Genomic DNA, 17,988 nt, shown 5'->3' with positions numbered 1-17,988 from the left:
GGAATATTCAGGGATTCCTGAAAGATATCAGTGTCCCAATGTAACTAGAGCTAATTTTGAAAAAAAAAGTGGTTTGGAAATATCAAAGTGCTACTTGTACTTATTGCCCTATAACTTGCAAAAAAAAGCAAAGAACATGTAAATATTGGGTATTTCTAAACTCAGGACAAAATTTAGAAACTATTTAGCATGGGTGTTTTTTGGTGGTTGTAGATGTGTAACAGATTTTGGGGGTCAAAGTTAGAAAAAAGTGTGTTTTTTTCCATTTTTTCCTCATATTTTATCATTTTTGTTATAGTAAATTATAAGATATGATGAAAATAATGGTATCTTTAGAAATTCCATTTAATGGCGAGAAAAACAGTATAATATGTGTGGGTACAGTAAATGAGTAAGAAGAAAATTACAGCTAAACACAAACACCGCAGAAATGTAAAAATAGCCCTGGTCCTTAAGGGAAAGAAATTGAAAAATGGCCTTGTCCTTAAGGGGTTAATCCATAAGATTTCGATTTGTGAAAATGTATCCTATATCCTGAAAGGAACCACAATTTCTTAAGATTTTTAATAGCTTGGGTATATTATCCTGGGAATTACTAACAAAAATAAGCAAGTCATCTGCATACAGTGCTATTTGAAGTTCTGTAGAGGCTACTAAAATTCCTTGTATATGCTCTCTTAAACGAATAGCCAGTGGTTCAATTGATACATTGAATAAAAGGGGTGATAAGGGGCATCCCTGTCTCGTACCCTTTGATAATATTATATCTAGAGAGATATCACCATTGATTATCAACGCTGATATCGGTTTTGTATATAATCTTTGAATGAAGTCCGGAAATCCCTCTTTAAAACCAAATTTATATAAAGTAGTAAACAGATGATCCCATTGTATAGAATTAAATGCTTTCTCAGCATCAATGGCTATAATCGCGTTATCGATATTATCTAGAGGCTCTAATCTTTGGGCCAGTAATACTCTAAAGTTAATAATACCTTTCTAATATTAATGGCTGAGGTTCTATGTTTCATTAATCCTGTTTGATCTGGATGTATCAAGACCAGTAAACTCGTTTTGAGACAATTTGCTATAATGGTTGTGAATATTTTATATTCTGTGTTTAGGAGGGATATCGAGTGATATGACTCTACATATTCGAGGTCTCTCCCTTTCTTTAATATAAGTGTAACTAAGGATTTAGTGAAATGAGGCAGTATTTCTTTACCTTGAGTAATGTATTCTTTAAATAAATTTTGTAAAATAGGTATAATGTTTCCCTGCTAGAATTTTTATAATATCCGTTAGGGGGGGGCATCAGTTCCAGGGACCTTGCCAAGCGACATATTTTTGCTGACCTTTTCAATGTCTTCTTTTGTGATTGGGGCATTTACTTCCTTTATTTTATCCTGCTCTAATAGTGGCATTTTAAGGCCTGCCCAGAAATGTTCATCATTTAATACATCAGTCTGATCTGCTGAATAAACCTCTTGAAAATATTTTTGTAAAAATCTTTTTGATCTCTTCTTTGAGAAACAGTTCTTTTTATTTGCTGTTTTTATTGCCCTCACTAAACTTCATGCTCTTCTTTTGTTTTGGCATTCTAGCTAAATATTTAGCCGATGTTTCCCCAGATCTATAGTGAGAACGCGTTGCTTCTATATGACTCATTGATAATTGTAGGCGTAATAAATACTTCTTTCTTTTTCGGTTCTTTATATTTATACCAAAGAGCCGGACTTGATGTAGCTAGATATGCATTATATGCATTAGTTAGCTGATTGGTGCATTGAATATCTCTTGCATTTAATTTTTTCCTTAAATTAATTAAATATGATTTGATCTTACCCCTCCAAAAACCGCTTTAGAAGGTTCCCAAAATCTACTAGCTCTGTGTTGATAATTTGCATTATCTTGAACATACTGTTTCCTTTGTTAGGTTAGCCATATATTAAAATTTATGATTTGAAAACAGATATTTAGGAAAAGAAAGGAGACATGGGATGGAAACTTCTTAATAGAAATATTTAAAGAAATTGGGCATGATCAGAAATAGTAAAAGTTTTTAATATCTGCTTTAATACCTTTCCCTAACAGTCTGGTATCCTGTTAAAATAAATCTATTCTGGAAAATTATTTATCAGACCTTCGACTCACAAGTGGATTCTTTACTATCCGGGTTTTGTAACCTCCAAACATCACTTAAGCCTAGGTTGTTTTTAAATGATCGCATTAATAAAGTTTCCTTATATATACATTTTAAATCTAGATGTGTGGCTAATTCCATCTGATTTATCTAAGTCCGTATGTAAAATCAAATTAAAATCACCATCTACAATTAATTGGTCCCTTAGAATTACTCCATTAATCTTTTCAGCAGTAAGTTCCAGAACTCCTTATCAAATGTATTTGTGCCGTCTAGACATTACAAAATCACGAATATCTGTTTTGATATTTACATTTTTAATATAGTAAACCTCTCTTTCCTATCTATCTCTGTATATAAAATTTTGTAATCTAACGCCATAGATTTAGAGTTTTGCGGCCAAAGGGTGTGCGTTAGCTACGCATGCTTTTTTTCTGGCCGCATCTTTTAAATACTGCTGGTATTTAGAGTTCACAGAATGGCTGCGTTAGGCTCCAAAAAAGGAGCGTAGAGCATATTTACCGCAACTTCAACTCTCGATACCAGCGGTGTTTACGGACGCGGCCATCTTCAAAAACGTGCTCGTGCACGATTCCCCCATAGAAAACAATGGGGCTGTTTTGAGCTGAAAAAAAAACCTAACACCTGCAAAAAAGCCGCGTTCAGCTCCTAACCGCAGCCCCATTGTTTTCTATGGGGAAACACTTCCTACTTCTGCACCTAACACTCTAACATGTACCCGCCGAGTCTAAACACCCCTAACCTTACACTTATTAACCCCCTAATCTGCTGCCCCCCGCTATCGCTGACCCCTGCATATTATTTTTAACCCCTAATCTGCCGCTCCGTACACCCCCGCCACCTACATTATCCCTATGTATCCCTAATCTGCTGCCCTAAAATCGCCGACCCCTATATTATATTTATTAACCCCTAATCTGCCGCCTCCCCCCCCCCAACGTCGCCTCCACCTAACTACACTTATTAACCCCTAATCTGCCGACCGGACCTGAGCGCTACTATAATAAATGTATTAACCCCTAATCCACCTCACTCCCCGCCTCAATAACCCCTATAATAAATAGTATTAACCCCTAATCTGCCCTCCCTAACATCGCCGACACCTAACTTCAAGTATTAACCCCTAATCTGCCGATAGGAGCTCACTGCTACTCTAATAAATTTATTAACTCCCTAAAGCTAAGTCTAACTTTAACCCTAACACCCCCCCTAAATTAAATATAATTTAAATCTAATGAAATAAATTAACTCTTATTAAATAAATTATTCCTATTTAAAGCTAAATACTTACCTGTAAAATAAACCCTAATATAGCTACAATATAAATTATAATTATATTGTAGCTAATTTTAGGATTAATATTTCATTTTAACAGGCTAACTTTGTAATTATTTTAACCAGGTACAATAGCTATTAAATAGTTAATAACTATTTAATAGTTACCTAGTTAAAATAATAACAAAATTACCTGTAAAATAAATCCTAACCTAAGTTACAATTAAACCCTAACACTACACTATCAATAAATAAATTAAATAAACTACCTACAATTATCTACAATTAAACCTAACACTAACACTATCAATAAATAAATTAAATACAATACCTACAAATAAATACAATTAAATAAACCATCTAAAGTACAAAAAATAAAAAACAACTAAGTTGCAAAAAATAAAAAATATTTACAAACATTAGAAAAAAATTACAACAATTTTAAACTAATTACACCTACTCCTAAGCCCCCTAATAAAATAACAAAGACCCCCCAAAACTAAAAAAAATGCCCTAACCCTATTCTAAATTACAAAAGTTCAAAGCTCTTTTACCTTACCAGCCCTTAAATGGACCTTTTGTGGGGCATGTCCCAAGAATTCAGCTCTTTTGCCTGTAAAAAAAAACATACCAATACCCACCCCCAACATTAAAACCCACCACCCACATACCCCCTAATCTAACCCAAACCCCCCCTTAAATAAACCTAACACTAAGCCCCTGAAGATCTTCCCTACCTTGTCTTCACCATGCCAGGTATCACCGATCATCTCCAGGCTCCGAAATCTTCATCCAAGCGGGGGCTAGACATCCTTCATCCGGCGGCTGAAGAGGTCCAGAAGAGGCATCAAAGTCTTCATCCTATCCGGGAAGAAGAGGCCATCCGGACCGGCAACCATCTTGATCCAAGCGGCATCTTCTATCTTCATCCGATGACGACCGGCTCCATCTTGAAGACCTCCACCGCGGATCCATCCTCTTCTTCCGTTGTCTCCCGACAAATGACGGTTCCTTTAAGGGACGTCATCCAAGATGGCGTCCCTCGAATTCCGATTGGCTGATAGGATTCTATCAGCCAATCGTAATTAAAGGTAGGAAAATTATGATTGGCTGATGGAATCAGCCAATCAGAATCAAGTTCAATATGATTGGCTGATTCAATCAGCCAATCAGATTGAGCTTGCATTCTATTGGCTGTTCCGATCAGCCCAATAGAATGCGAGCTCAATCTGATTGGCTGATCGGATCAGCCAATCGGATTGAACTTGATTCTGATTGGCTGATTCCATCAGCCCAATCAGAATTTTCCTACCTTAATTCCGATTGGCTGATAGAATCCTATCAGCCCAATCGGAATTCGAGGGACGCCATCTTGGATGACGTCCCTTAAAGGAACCCTCATTCATCGGGAAGTCGTCGGAAGAAGAAGATGGGTCCACGGTGGAGGTCTTCAAGATGGAGCCGGTCGTCATCGGATGATGATAGAAGATGCCGCTTGGATCAAGATGGTTGCCGGTCCCGGATCAACTCTTCTTCCCGGATAGGATGAAGACTTTGGAGCCTCTTCCTGGACCTCTTTAGCCACCGGATGATGGATGTCTAGCCCGCCGCTTGGGCTTGGATGAAGATTTCGGGAGCCTGGAACGATCAGTGATACCTGTCATGGTGAAGACAAGGTAGGAAGATCTTCAGGGGCTTAGTGTTAGGTTTATTTAAGGGGGGTTTGGGTTAGATTAGGGGTATGTGGGTGGTGGGTTTGTAATGTGGGGGGGGTATTGTATGTTTTTTTTTACAGGCAAAAGAGCTGAATTCTTTGGGGCATGCCCCACAAAACATCCTTTTAAGGGCTGGTAAGGTAAAAGAGCTTTGAACTTTTGTAATTTAGAATAGGGTAGGGCATTTTTTTTGATTTTGGGGTCTTTGTTATTTTATTAGGGGGCTTAGAGTAGGTGTAATTAGTTTAAAATTGTTGTAATTTTTTTCTAATGTTTATAATATTTTTTTATTTTTTTGTAACTTAGTTCTTTTTTATTTTTTGTACTTTAGCTAGTTTATTTAATTGTATTTTTTTGTAGGATTGTATTTAATTTATTTATTGGATAGTGTTAGTGTTAGGTTTAATTGTAACTTAGGTTAGGATTATTTTACAGGTAATTTTGTAATTATTTTAACTAGGTAACTATTAAATAGTTCTTAACTATTTAATAGCTATTGTACCTGGTTAAAATAATTACAAAGTTACCCTGTAAAATAAATATTAATCCTAAAATAGCTACAATATAATTATAATTTATATTGTAGCTATATTAGGATTTATTTTACAGGTAAGTATTTAGCTTTAAATAGGAATAATTTATTTAATAAGAGTTAATTTATTTCGTTAGAATAAAATTATATTTAACTTAGGGGGGTGTTAGGGTTAGGGTTAGAAATAGCTTTAGGGGTTAAAAAATTTATTAGAATAGCGGTGAGCTCCGGTCGGCAGATTAGGGATTAATGTTTGAAGTTAGGTGTCTGCGATGTTAGGGAGGGCAGATTAGGGGTTAATACTATTTATTATAGGGTTATTGAGGCGGGAGTGAGGCGGATTAGGGGTTAATAACTTTATTATAGTAGCGGTGCGGTCCGCTCGGCAGATTAGGGGTTAATAAGTGTAGGTAGGTGGCGGCGACATTGTGGGGGGCAGATTAGGGGTTAATAAATATAATATAGGGGTCGGAGGTGTTAGGGGCAGCAGATTAGGGTTACATAAGGATAACGTAGGTGGCGGCGCTTTGCGGTCAGCAGATTAGGGGTTAATTTTTGTAGATAGCTGGCGGCGACGTTGTGGGGGGCAGATTAGAGGTTAATAAATATAATATAGGGGTCAGCGGTGTTAGGGGCAGCAGATTAGGGGTACATAAGTATAATGTAGGTGGCGGTCGGCAGATAAGGGGTTAAAAATTTTTAATTGAGTGGCGGCGATGTGGGGGGGGCCTCGGTTTAGGGGTACATAGGTAGTTTATGGGTGTTAGTGTACTGTAGAGCACAGTAGTTAAGAGCTTTATGACCTGGCGTTAGCCCAAAAAGCTCTTAACTACTGACTTTTTTCTGCGGCTGGAGTTTGGTCGTTAGATTTCTAACGCTCACTTCAGCCATGACTCTAAATACCGGCGTTAGAAAGATCCCATTGAAAAGATAGGATACGCAATTGACGTAAGGGGATCTGCGGTATGCAAAAGTCGCGGCTGGAAAGTGAGCGTTAGACCCTTTAATGACTGATTCTAAATACCGGCGGTAGCCCAAAACCAGCGTTAGGAGCCTCTAAAGCTGGTTTTGACAGCTACCGCCCAACTCTAAATCTAGTCGTAAGTGTTTATGAAATAAGTGGACGACACCCTTTTTTCTCTTCTCACATGGAGTTGCGATTACTTCTCCTACCCAGCCTTGTTTTAACTTGCTTATTTCTGACTGTTTAATATGTTTTTCCTGCAGAAAAGCTTTATTAAGCTTTTAATTTACGTAGCTGATTGATTTTTTTTTCCTTTTTCATTGGGTAAGTAATCCCAGCTACATTCCAAGAAATCATGTTACATGACATTTAAAATATAAAAACAAATGTGGACGGGAAGGAAAGGAGAGAGGAAAAAAAAAAAGGAAGGAAGGAAGAATTAGATCTAGATATACATAGACACAGCTATTCATGTCCCCAAATGATTCACTCCGCCCCCCACTCCCACCCTTACCACTGTCTAATAGTGCAAAAAAGAAATTAAAAACAACTGAGCTTAATTTTTCAGTAAACTTATAAAACAGCATACACGCCTTAATTATTTGTTTCATCATTAATAACCTGTACATTATTCTCTTCAAACGCTTTAGCTTCTTCTGTATTGTTTAGCATTATCCATTTATCCATAACTGATATTTTTAGTTTCGCTGGGTAGATTAGCCTAGCATCAAATACTTTTTTAATCAAATTAGAACAAAATGGGGCCATCTCCCTTCTTTATTTGTCGTTACTTATGAATAGTCTTGAAATATCATCAATTTATGTGTATCTACATAGATTGGCTGGTGTTTTCTATAAAAACTAAGAATCTGTATTTTAACTTGGAAATCAAGAAATTTTGCAATTATGGGTCTACTTATCCTGGAGCCATCTCGCCTGGTATTTACTCTACCTACCCTATGTGCTCTTTCTATCTTTAGTTTTGACAAATGTGCTGGCATATTTAACAATCTGGGAAGTTCTTCTGCTACAAATTTAAGAAGGTCCTGATCTATATGAGATTCTGGGAATCCCAAAATTATTATTTTATTTCTCCTGGCTCTGTCTTCCAGGTCTTTTATTTTCTCTTGTAGCTTTAGAATTTTGGTATTATGTTTCTTAACCTTAGATTCTTGTGATAAGGATACAAGGTACTGTCTCACTTTATCACATTGCGGTAACATTATATCTGATATTTGGGAGATAATCATCTGAACACCTAGGGTTGTGTTGTTAATAATAGGGGATCCACCTTTCCTGGGAGCCTGGCAAACTGACCCTTGCATTAGTAATTTTCTGATCTTTATTCTTTGGTGGCATTGTAGGCGATTTAGAAAAGGAGACATATCTTTCCATGTGTGAGTGTTATTAAGAGTGACTAACTAGTGTACAAAAAAGCTGTGAAGTGTGTTAAAAAAAAAAAAGTTAAAGTGTATGTTTTGTTTGAACCCCGAAGAAAAAACAATTAGGGAGGTTGGTATATAAAAAATAACTAAGGTAAGTGTGGATATAGTCTGAATATACATTTACATTGCGAACATAGTTAAATTATACTGTGAAACTTAATTGCTCCTTGATATGGTCCAACAGTGTTACCCTAATTCTCATTAATATTAGTATTTGGTAATCCACAAACATTTGCAGTACTATGTTTAGATCTCTTAGACTCCACCCCCTTACAAATCATGAGCTTAATACAGATATCTTGATAACTGACTTAAATTTGTATAGGCGTGCCTACAGTTAAAATCAATGAAAGAAACATGCAGAGAAAAGAACAGCTAATCAAACCTCCAACTATAAGATCATATAGCTTTTTAAAACTAAATGGAAGACAATATTAACTCGCAGTGACTTATATATACTTCTCTAGCAATATTGCTTCCCCAGCTGCCACTTTTCCTTGTGTAGGGTGACTATTTGTGGCTGTAATACATAACTATTTTAAACAAGAGACTATGGGTATATAGTGGGACAGGTTACATCCTGATTACATAACCATTTTTTTAAATGAACAGATTTAAAGATGCAAATATATTGTCAGCATCCTCAGTTCCTTGTACCAGCTAACAGTTCAAAATTCAACCTTATATTACTGTCTCGTAACATTCTTGTGTTTTCTTAAGAGTTAATTAAACTTCTTTGAGCAAGTAGAGTTTTCTCTATAAAGTTAAATGTAACAATAATGTCCAGAAGCTTTTGTTAACAATGATGGGGCACCCATACAATTGGTACCGTATTCCAATATAATTTTTCCTGATGTTGTACACAGAACACCATTAAATGTTGTAATAAAGGAGTTAAACTGTTATCCATACAGTAACATAATGCAATGTCCTCTGAAAGGCTGCCACAGTGTAAATCCTCCTCAAAGAATAAACTTTATGTTATAAAGCAGTGTTGATCTGTGTAAAGAGTAATGTTCCAAACATGACCAGTGGTGAGAAAACAACCTGACATAAATAAAGATTGGCGTATACTTTACTTTTGAAAGCAGCACACGTAAACTTCTTGTGCAAATAAGGAGGAGAAAGAAAAGAAAAAAGTATTTATCTTGCAGACTGAGATACTAATGCTTAGTGCAGCTCAGTCAAACTTCTGTGTTCCAGGCTGGATTGCCACGGCTTTCTAAGCAGGAAAGGGTTCAGCTGGTTGCCTGCTCCAAATGCAGGGATCAGATGATACCCCCTTTCTCTGACAGGTGGCCTGGACCTCAACTTCGCCGGTTTTGCAATGCTCCTACACTGGGAGAGGTTTGGCAATGGAGTCGCAGCATTACCCACTCCTGTACACTTAACCTCTCAACCAGTGATCCTGGGAACATGCCATGAACTGGCGTCGATGGTTACTGTGAGGCTGGGTCCGAGGGCCTCCTCCTTCCCATGGCAATTGGCCCTTGTGACTGGGCCTAAGCGGCAGTGTAGCGGGGGTTTCAGCGGCCAGCTCAATCTCTTGAGCCTGTGTCCGGACAGACTGGAACAGATTCTGTCCAAGGACGATGGCAGCTTGAAGTTTCAAACGGTGCTCTACCCTGTAGCGAGCCCCTCACAGACACCCTAAAAGTGGCTCCACCCCCTCAACACAAAGTTCCTGGGCGTCACCTCTTTCTAAATCATTAATGCAATTTTTATTTTCTTACAAATTAAAGGTAAAGCAAACTCATAAAATTATATCAGGCTCAGTATTAAAATATCTTAAATTATGTTTTTGCTTGTAAAAGTTTAAATTAAAGCAGTTCATTTTGATTTTGAAATTAACAAGAAGTGCAACTTGGCATGAGATCTGATTGCTCACTGGCTGCTACTGGTGGACAGACACGTGCCTTACAAGTATACAAAACACAAAAAAATGTTTTTCTCTCAATGCAGGAAGATCAGTTTACAAAACCTGCAATATATTTTAAAATGCTCTAATATATATATATTTCATTCTAAAAACCACTAATTTCCTGTTTACCATTAAGGTACTCACTGGAAGCACTGAGTATACTGTCGCAGGCAATGCAACTACACATATTGCCTGCACATACACAGCATGTAAGTTTCCATTTTTTTAATCTAACTCAAAAGAAGATCAGAGATAAAACTGTCTTAGCCACATAGGGACTAGCTAGCAATATCAACAGTTTCTTTCTCTTGCTTTTTTGATGAATGAGAGAGTTTTAAGTTTTTGTTCATGTGAGACAATGTGCTATGAATGTTTTTATTGCTTTACATAGAGAGTCTTTCATTAGGGAAATAACCTTTTCCTCTGATAAAATATTTGTCTCATTGGTAGGTGAACCTTCAAAAGTCTTAAAATGTAAAAATACAGCTACAAAATCCTTCATCTGTAACAGAAAAAGTGAGGTGAGCTGAAGGAGAAAAATCAGACTGATGTTGCTAGGAAACCAAATTTCTTCTAAGACTATAAATTTCAGTTATTTAAACACAACTGTTAACAATGAATATAGTCAATAAACATTACTATTTCCAATACCCTTTTCCTGAAAATATATAATTCATATTCCAGAAAGTGAAACTAATTTAAGTTATTGATTTATAATGTTAGTAATGAATTATCCTGCCAAAAATAAAGTTTCTGCATAATAAATAAAACTATATAGAATGCATTATCATTTTAAATCATTCTCTATTAAAATTTATACCATACACATTTTCAGAACCAGTCAACTAATATTTTTAAAAACTCTCACTAGCTCTTTTTAGCCACACTCAATACTGTGCCTTTCAGGGGTTTCTACATCCTTTGAAATAAATTTTAAAGTTTTGTTAGCTACTGTCTCATTGATCAAGACTAGCTAATCTGGTGTTGCCAAATCCTGGCTTTGGAGAATAATTATAGTTGTATGTGGCCCAGATTTATACTTGAACATAATAAATAACCCTTTAGACAGTACTAATATCTCTAGTAGTGAAAGGTGATAGTTTGAAAGGTTAACAATTCCTGAATTTTCTGTGCAGTTTTCCTGATTGATGCTTCTTGTATGGGACACAGTTAGTGTTGATGTTGATGTTTGGTTGTTGATTGTAGAAGTTTCTAAACTGTCATATGGAGGCCTATTTTCTTGTTTGTTTTTGTTTTGTGACATGCATGAAAGCTTCTTTCTCTTGTAAGGTGTATCCAGTCCACGGATCATCCATTACTTGTGGGATATTCTCCTTCCCAACAGGAAGTTGCAAGAGGATCACCCACAGCAGAGCTGCTATATAGCTCCTCCCCTAACTGCCATATCCAGTCATTATCTTGCAAACTCTCAACATAGCTGGAGGTAGTAAGAGGAAAGTGGTGTAATATAGTTAGTTTTTTCTTCAATCAAAAGTTTATTGTTTTTAAACGATACCGGAGTTGTACTATTTTATCTCAGGCAGCATTTAGAAGAAGAATCTGCCTGCATTTTCACTGCTGTTCTCACATATGTCTGAGGAGTGAGGTAACTTCAGAGGGAGAATGGCGTGCAGGTTATCCTGCAATAAGGTATGTGCAGTTTAAGTTTTTATAGGGATGGAATTTGTTAGAAAAAAGCTGCTGATACCGGATTAATGTAAGTTAAGCCTAAATACAGTGATTTAATAGCGACTAGTATCAGGCTTGCTATCAGAGGTATATACTCTGATTAATGTGCAATATAAAACGTTTGCTGGCATGTTTAATCGTTTTTATATATGCTTTGGTGATAAAACTTATTGGGGCCTAGTTTTTTCCACATGGCTGGCTTGATTTTGCCTAGAAACAGTTTCCTGAGGCTTTCCACTGTTGTAATATGAGTGGGAGGGGCCTATTTTAGCGCTTTTTTGCGCAGTTAAAATTACAGACAGAAACATTCAGCTTCCCTCAGCAGTCCCCCTGCATGCTTTAGGACATCTCTGAAGGGCTCAAAAGGCTTCAAAAGTCATATATTGAGGAAGGTAAAGCCACAGTGGAGCTGTGGCAGTTGTTGTGACTGTTTAAAAAACGTTTTTTTTCAATTTGTTAATCCGTTTTTTGTATTAAGGGGTTAATCATCCATTTGCAAGTGGGTGCAATGCTCTGCTAACTTGTTACATACACTGTAAAAATTTTGTTAGTTTAACTGCCTTTTTTCACTGTTATTTCAAATTTTAGCAAAATTTGTTTCCCTTTAAGGCACAGTAACGTTTTTTATATTGCTTGTTTAACTTGATGTAAAGTGTTTTCCAAGCTTGCTAGTCTCATTGCTAGTCTGTATAAACATGTCTGACACAGAGGAAACTCCTTGTTCATTATGTTTAAAAGCCATGGTGGAACCCCATATGAGAATGTGTACTAAATGTATTGATTTCACTTTAAACAATAAAGATCAGCTTTTATCTTTAAAAAAATTATCACCAGAGGATTCTGGCGAGGGGGAAGTTAGGCCAACTAACTCTCCCCAAGTGTCAGACCCTTTGACTCCCGCTCAAGGGACTCACGCTAAAATGGCGCCAAGTACATCAAAGACGCCCATAGCTATTACTTTGCAGGACATGGCGGTAATCATGGATAATACCCTGTCAGCAGTATTAGCCAGACTGCCGGAATTCAGAGGAAAGCGTGATAGCTCTGGGGTTAGACGTAGTACAGAGCGCGCAGATGCCTTAAGGCCCATGTCTGATACTGCGTCACAATATGCAGAAGCTGTGGAAGGAGAGCTTCAGTCTGTGGGTGACATTTCTGATTCGGGGAAACCTGATTCAGATATTTCTACTTTTAAATTTAAGCTTGAGAACCTCCGTGTATTGCTTGGGGAGGTGTTAGCTGCTCTGAATGATTGTGACACAATTGCAGTACCAGAGAAATTATGTAGACTGGATAAATACTATGCAGTGCCGGTGTGTACTGATGTTTTTCCAATACCTAAAAGATTTACAGAAATCATTAATAAGGAGTGGGATAGACCCGGTGTGTCGTTTTCCCAACGTCCTATTTTTAGAAAAATGTTTCCAATAGACGTCACCACACGGGACTTATGGCAGACGGTCCCTAAGGTGGAGGGAGCAGTTTCTACTTTAGCAAAGTGTACCACTATCCCTGTCGAGGACAGTTGTGCTTTTTCAGATCCAATGGATAAAAAATTAGAAAGTTACTTTAAGAAAATGTTTATTCAACAAGGTTTTATCCTGCAGCCCCTTGCATGCATTGCGCCTGTCACTGCTGCTGCTGCGTTCTGGTTTGAGTCTCTGGAACAGGCCTTTCAGATTGGACAATTGTAACAACAGATGCCAGCCTTCTAGGTTGGGGTGCAGTCTGGAATTCCCTAAAGGCTCAGGGATCGTGGACTCAGGAGGAGAAACTCCTCCCAATAAATATTCTGGAGTTAAGAGCAATATTCAATGCTCTTCTAGCTTGGCCTCAGTTAGCAACCCTGAGGTTCATCAGATTTCAGTCGGACAACATCACGACTGTGGCTTACATCAACCATCAAGGGGGAACCAGGAGTTCCCTAGCGATGTTAGAAGTCTCCAAGATAATTCGCTGGGCAGAGACTCACTCTTGCCACCTATCAGCAATCCATATCCCAGGTGTAGAGAACTGGGAGGCGGATTTTCTAAGTCGTCAGACTTTTCATCCGGGGGAGTTGGAACTCCAACCGAAGGTGTTTGCTCAATTGGTTCATCGTTGGGGCAAACCAGAACTGGATCTCATGGCATCTCGCCAGAACGCCAAACTTCCTTGTTACGGATCCAGGTCCAGGGACCCAGAAGCGGCACTGATAGATGCTCTAGCAGCGCCTTGGTTCTTCAACCTGGCTTATATGTTTCCACCGTTTCCTCTGCTCCCTCGACTGATTGCTAAAATCAAACTGGAGAGAGCATCGGTGATCTTGATAGCGCCTGCGTGGCCACGCAGGACCTGGTATGCAGACCTAGTGGACATGTCATCCTTTCCACCATGGACCCTGCCTCTGAGACAAGACCTTCTACTACAAGGTCCTTTCAATCATCCAAATCTAATTTCTCTGAGACTGACTGCATGGAGATTGAACGCTTGATTTTATCAAAGCGTGGCTTCTCAGAGTCAGTCATTGATACCCTTATACAGGCACGAAAGCCTGTCACCAGGAAAATCTACCATAAGATATGGCGTAAATACCTTTATTGGTGTGAATCCAAGAATTACTCATGGAGTAAGGTTAGGATTCCTAGGATATTGTCCTTTCTCCAAGAGGGTTTGGAAAAAGGATTATCAACTAGTTCTTTAAAGGGACAGATTTCTGCTCTGTCTATTCTTTTGCACAAGCGTCTGGCAGAAGTTCCAGACATTCAAGCTTTTTGTCAGGCTTTGGTTAGAATTAAGCCTGTTTTTAAACCTGTTGCTCCCCCATGGAGCTTAAACTTGGTTCTTAAAGTTCTTCAAGGGGTTCCGTTTGAACCCCTTCATTCCATTGATATCAAACTTTTATCTTGGAAAGTTCTGTTTTTGATGGCTATTTCCTCGGCTCGGAGAGTCTCTGAGTTATCTGCCTTACAATGTGATTCTCCTTATCTGATTTTCCATTCAGATAAAGTAGTTCTGCGTACAAAACCTGGGTTTTTACCTAAGGTAGTTTCTAACAAGAATATCAATCAAGAGATTTTTGTTCCATCATTGTGTCCTAATCCTTCTTCAAAGAAGGAACGCCTTTTACATAATCTGGACGTGGTCCATGCTTTAAAGTTTTACTTACAAGCTACTAAAGATTTTCGCCAAACATCTACACTGTTTGTTGTTTACTCTGGACAAAGGAGAGGTCAAAAAGCTTCGGCAACCTCTCTTTCTTTTTGGCTTCGGAGCGTAATATGCTTAGCCTATAAGACTGCTGGACAGCAGCCCCCAGAAAGGATTACAGCTCATTCTACTAGAGCTGTGGCTTCCACCTGGGCCTTTAAAAATGAGGCTTCTGTTGAACAGATTTGCAAGGCGGCGACTTGGTCTTCGCTTCATACCTTTTCAAAATTTTACAAATTTGATACTTTTGCTTCTTCGGAGGCTATTTTTGGGAGAAAGGTTCTACAGGCAGTGGTTCCTTCCATTTAAGCCTGCCTTGTCCCTCCCTTTATCCGTGTACTTTAGCTTTGGTATTGGTATCCCACAAGTAATGGATGATCCGTGGACTGGATACCCCTTACAAGAGAAAACATAATTTATGCTTACCTGATAAATTTATTTCTCTTGTGGTGTATCCAGTCCACGGCCCGCCCTGTCTTTTTAAGGCAGGTCTAAATTTTAATTTAAACTACAGTCACCACTGCACCTTATGGTTCTCCTTTCTCGGCTTGTTTCGGTTGAATGACTGGATATGGCAGTTAGGGGAGGAGCTATATAGCAGCTCTGCTGTGGGTGATCCTCTTGCAACTTCCTGTTGGGAAGGAGAATATCCCACAAGTAATGGATGATCCGTGGACTGGATACACCACAAGAGAAATAAATTTATCAGGTAAGCATAAATTATGTTTTTTCTTCTTGATTTTTTTTTTTAAGTGTTGCATTCATTTTTTTCATCTGCTTTTATTAAAGGAATAGTCTAGTCAAAATTAAACTTTCATGATTCAGATAGAGCAGGCAATTTTAAGCAACTTTCTAATTTACACTTATTATTAATTTGTCTTAGTTCTCTTGGTATCTTTATTTGAGAAAGCAAGAATGTAAGCATAGGATATGGCCCATTTTTGGTTCAGAACTTGGATAGCACATTCTGATTGGTGTCTAAATGTAGCCACCAATCAGCAAGCACTACTCAGGTGCTGAACTAAAAATTGGCCAGTTCCTATGCTTACATTCTTGCTTTCTCAAATAAAGATACCAAGAGAACAAAGAATTTTTTTTAATAAGAGTAAATTAAGTTATTTTAAATTGCATTCTCTATCTGAATCATGAAAGTTTATTTTGATTAGACTTTAATCCTTCCTTTAAATCCATTCTCTTTCTTGTAGGTTTTTGTAGTAAGGACTGCTTTTGGTTGAGGGATTCGATTGTTTCTCTTTTTCTAACTAGTGAGTATGCAGAGCTTTTCAGCATATTCAGTGACGTTGATTAGAGTAACCATGTTAGATCAGTTATTTAGATACAAAAATTAGTATTGCTTTAAGCAATGATACTGTTTATTGGCTTTGAGGATTTACTAATCAATATGATGGAATTTGCAGATAAAATGTCTTGAAACACATGATGATTAAAAGGACAGAAAGGGTTGTAGAGGTCTGGGTACAGGGAGAAGAATCAAAATTTTAGGTGTAAACAGTTTAGAAAGGTAAGAGTTAAACTCACAGATATCATTCAAGATTTGCTTTATGGAGCTGTATAAACCGAGTTGAATGTTGTGAGAATTATAGACTGGGATGCTGAAATGAGAAAGTGTGAGATGCAAGAAGAGAGAGACAGTGAGGGGGAAAGAGTAAATGTGTGTGCATGAAAAATTAGAACGTCCTTGGTATTTTTATATTTCTATTTTAATAGTATATTCATTATAGATTTTGATATGAATATGTCACATAACTTAGAGGCTTGTAGCAGTATCCTCTGAATGGTTACTAGCTATGTGTAGCCAAAACATTTTCATATTGGACATTTTCATGACGAATATTCAGGGAAATTTGTTGGCTGCACTATTCGGTATTCCTTTAGCTTTTATACTGAATTTTAGTTAAACATTTGATTGTTTTTGTTAAAACAAATGAAAATGTTTAAAGCTAAAGGTGAAAAGTTCACTTGTAGCAGTTTATACTTACCTTTTACCATAACCCGATCCTCTTCTTGCCAGAGCCCCAGCTGCACTAAAAGCAGTGTTAACACACTTGGCTCCCAGGATCTACACTAACTTTAGAGCAGGTCCTGGGAGCCAACCATGCTTAGCCTCCCGCTATCGCAGCCAAGACTCTAGGAAAAGGAGGATCGAGTTAACGCACTCTCTAGTGCACAAAAGGTATTAACCCTCAAAAAAATGAAAGGAAAATAATGAATACTGAATTTTTGTTGGTATATTCATTGGTTGAAATGAAATGGATATCTGTTTTTCATATGAATGTGTATTCGTAACAAAACAAATGCACATCTCTAATGGTTACAATCAAAGACATATATTCTGATTCATGTTTACTTTACCACAATCATTCATGGTTTTAAGAAGAGACAAAACTCATAAGCAAACAGAAAAAAATATATGTTGTGACCTTATGTTCATAGTATTATCAGTAATGCCAAGTTGTTTGTACATAACCCTTATTTAACATATCTAAAAATTGAAACAAAAAAAAAGTAATAAACTACACTATACTAAGTATTATATATTGCCCTCCACTAATATAGGCACCCTTGGTAAATATGAGCAAAGAAGGCTGTGAAAAATGTTCTTTATTGTTTAACCTTGTGTTAAAAAATACACAAAAATACTCTGCTCTCATGGATATCAAACAAATGTAAACACAACACAGGGTTATCCAAAAAAAAAAAATCTTTGTTATATATATGTCTGGCACAATTATTGGCATCCTTTTAGCCAATAATTTGTGCTACCTCTCTTTGCCAAGATAACAGCTCTGAGTCTTCTACTTTAATGCCCAATGACGTTGGAGGATACATGGCAAGGAATCTAAAACCATTCCTCCATGCAAAATCTCACCAGATCATTCAAATTTTGAGGTTGATGCTGGTGGACTCTCCTCCTTAATTCACCCCACAGGTTTTCTATGATGTTCAGGTTAGGGGACTGGGATGGCCATGGCAGGACCTTGATTTTGTGCACGGTAAATAATGTTTGTGTTAATTTTGATGTATGCTTTTGATCATTGTCCTGCTGGAAGATCCATCCGCAGCCCATTTTAAG

This window comes from Bombina bombina, chromosome 3, assembly GCF_027579735.1.
Source record: "Bombina bombina isolate aBomBom1 chromosome 3, aBomBom1.pri, whole genome shotgun sequence".
Classification (NCBI taxonomy): domain Eukaryota; kingdom Metazoa; phylum Chordata; class Amphibia; order Anura; family Bombinatoridae; genus Bombina; species Bombina bombina.
Note: the sequence above shows the minus strand (reverse complement) of the source record.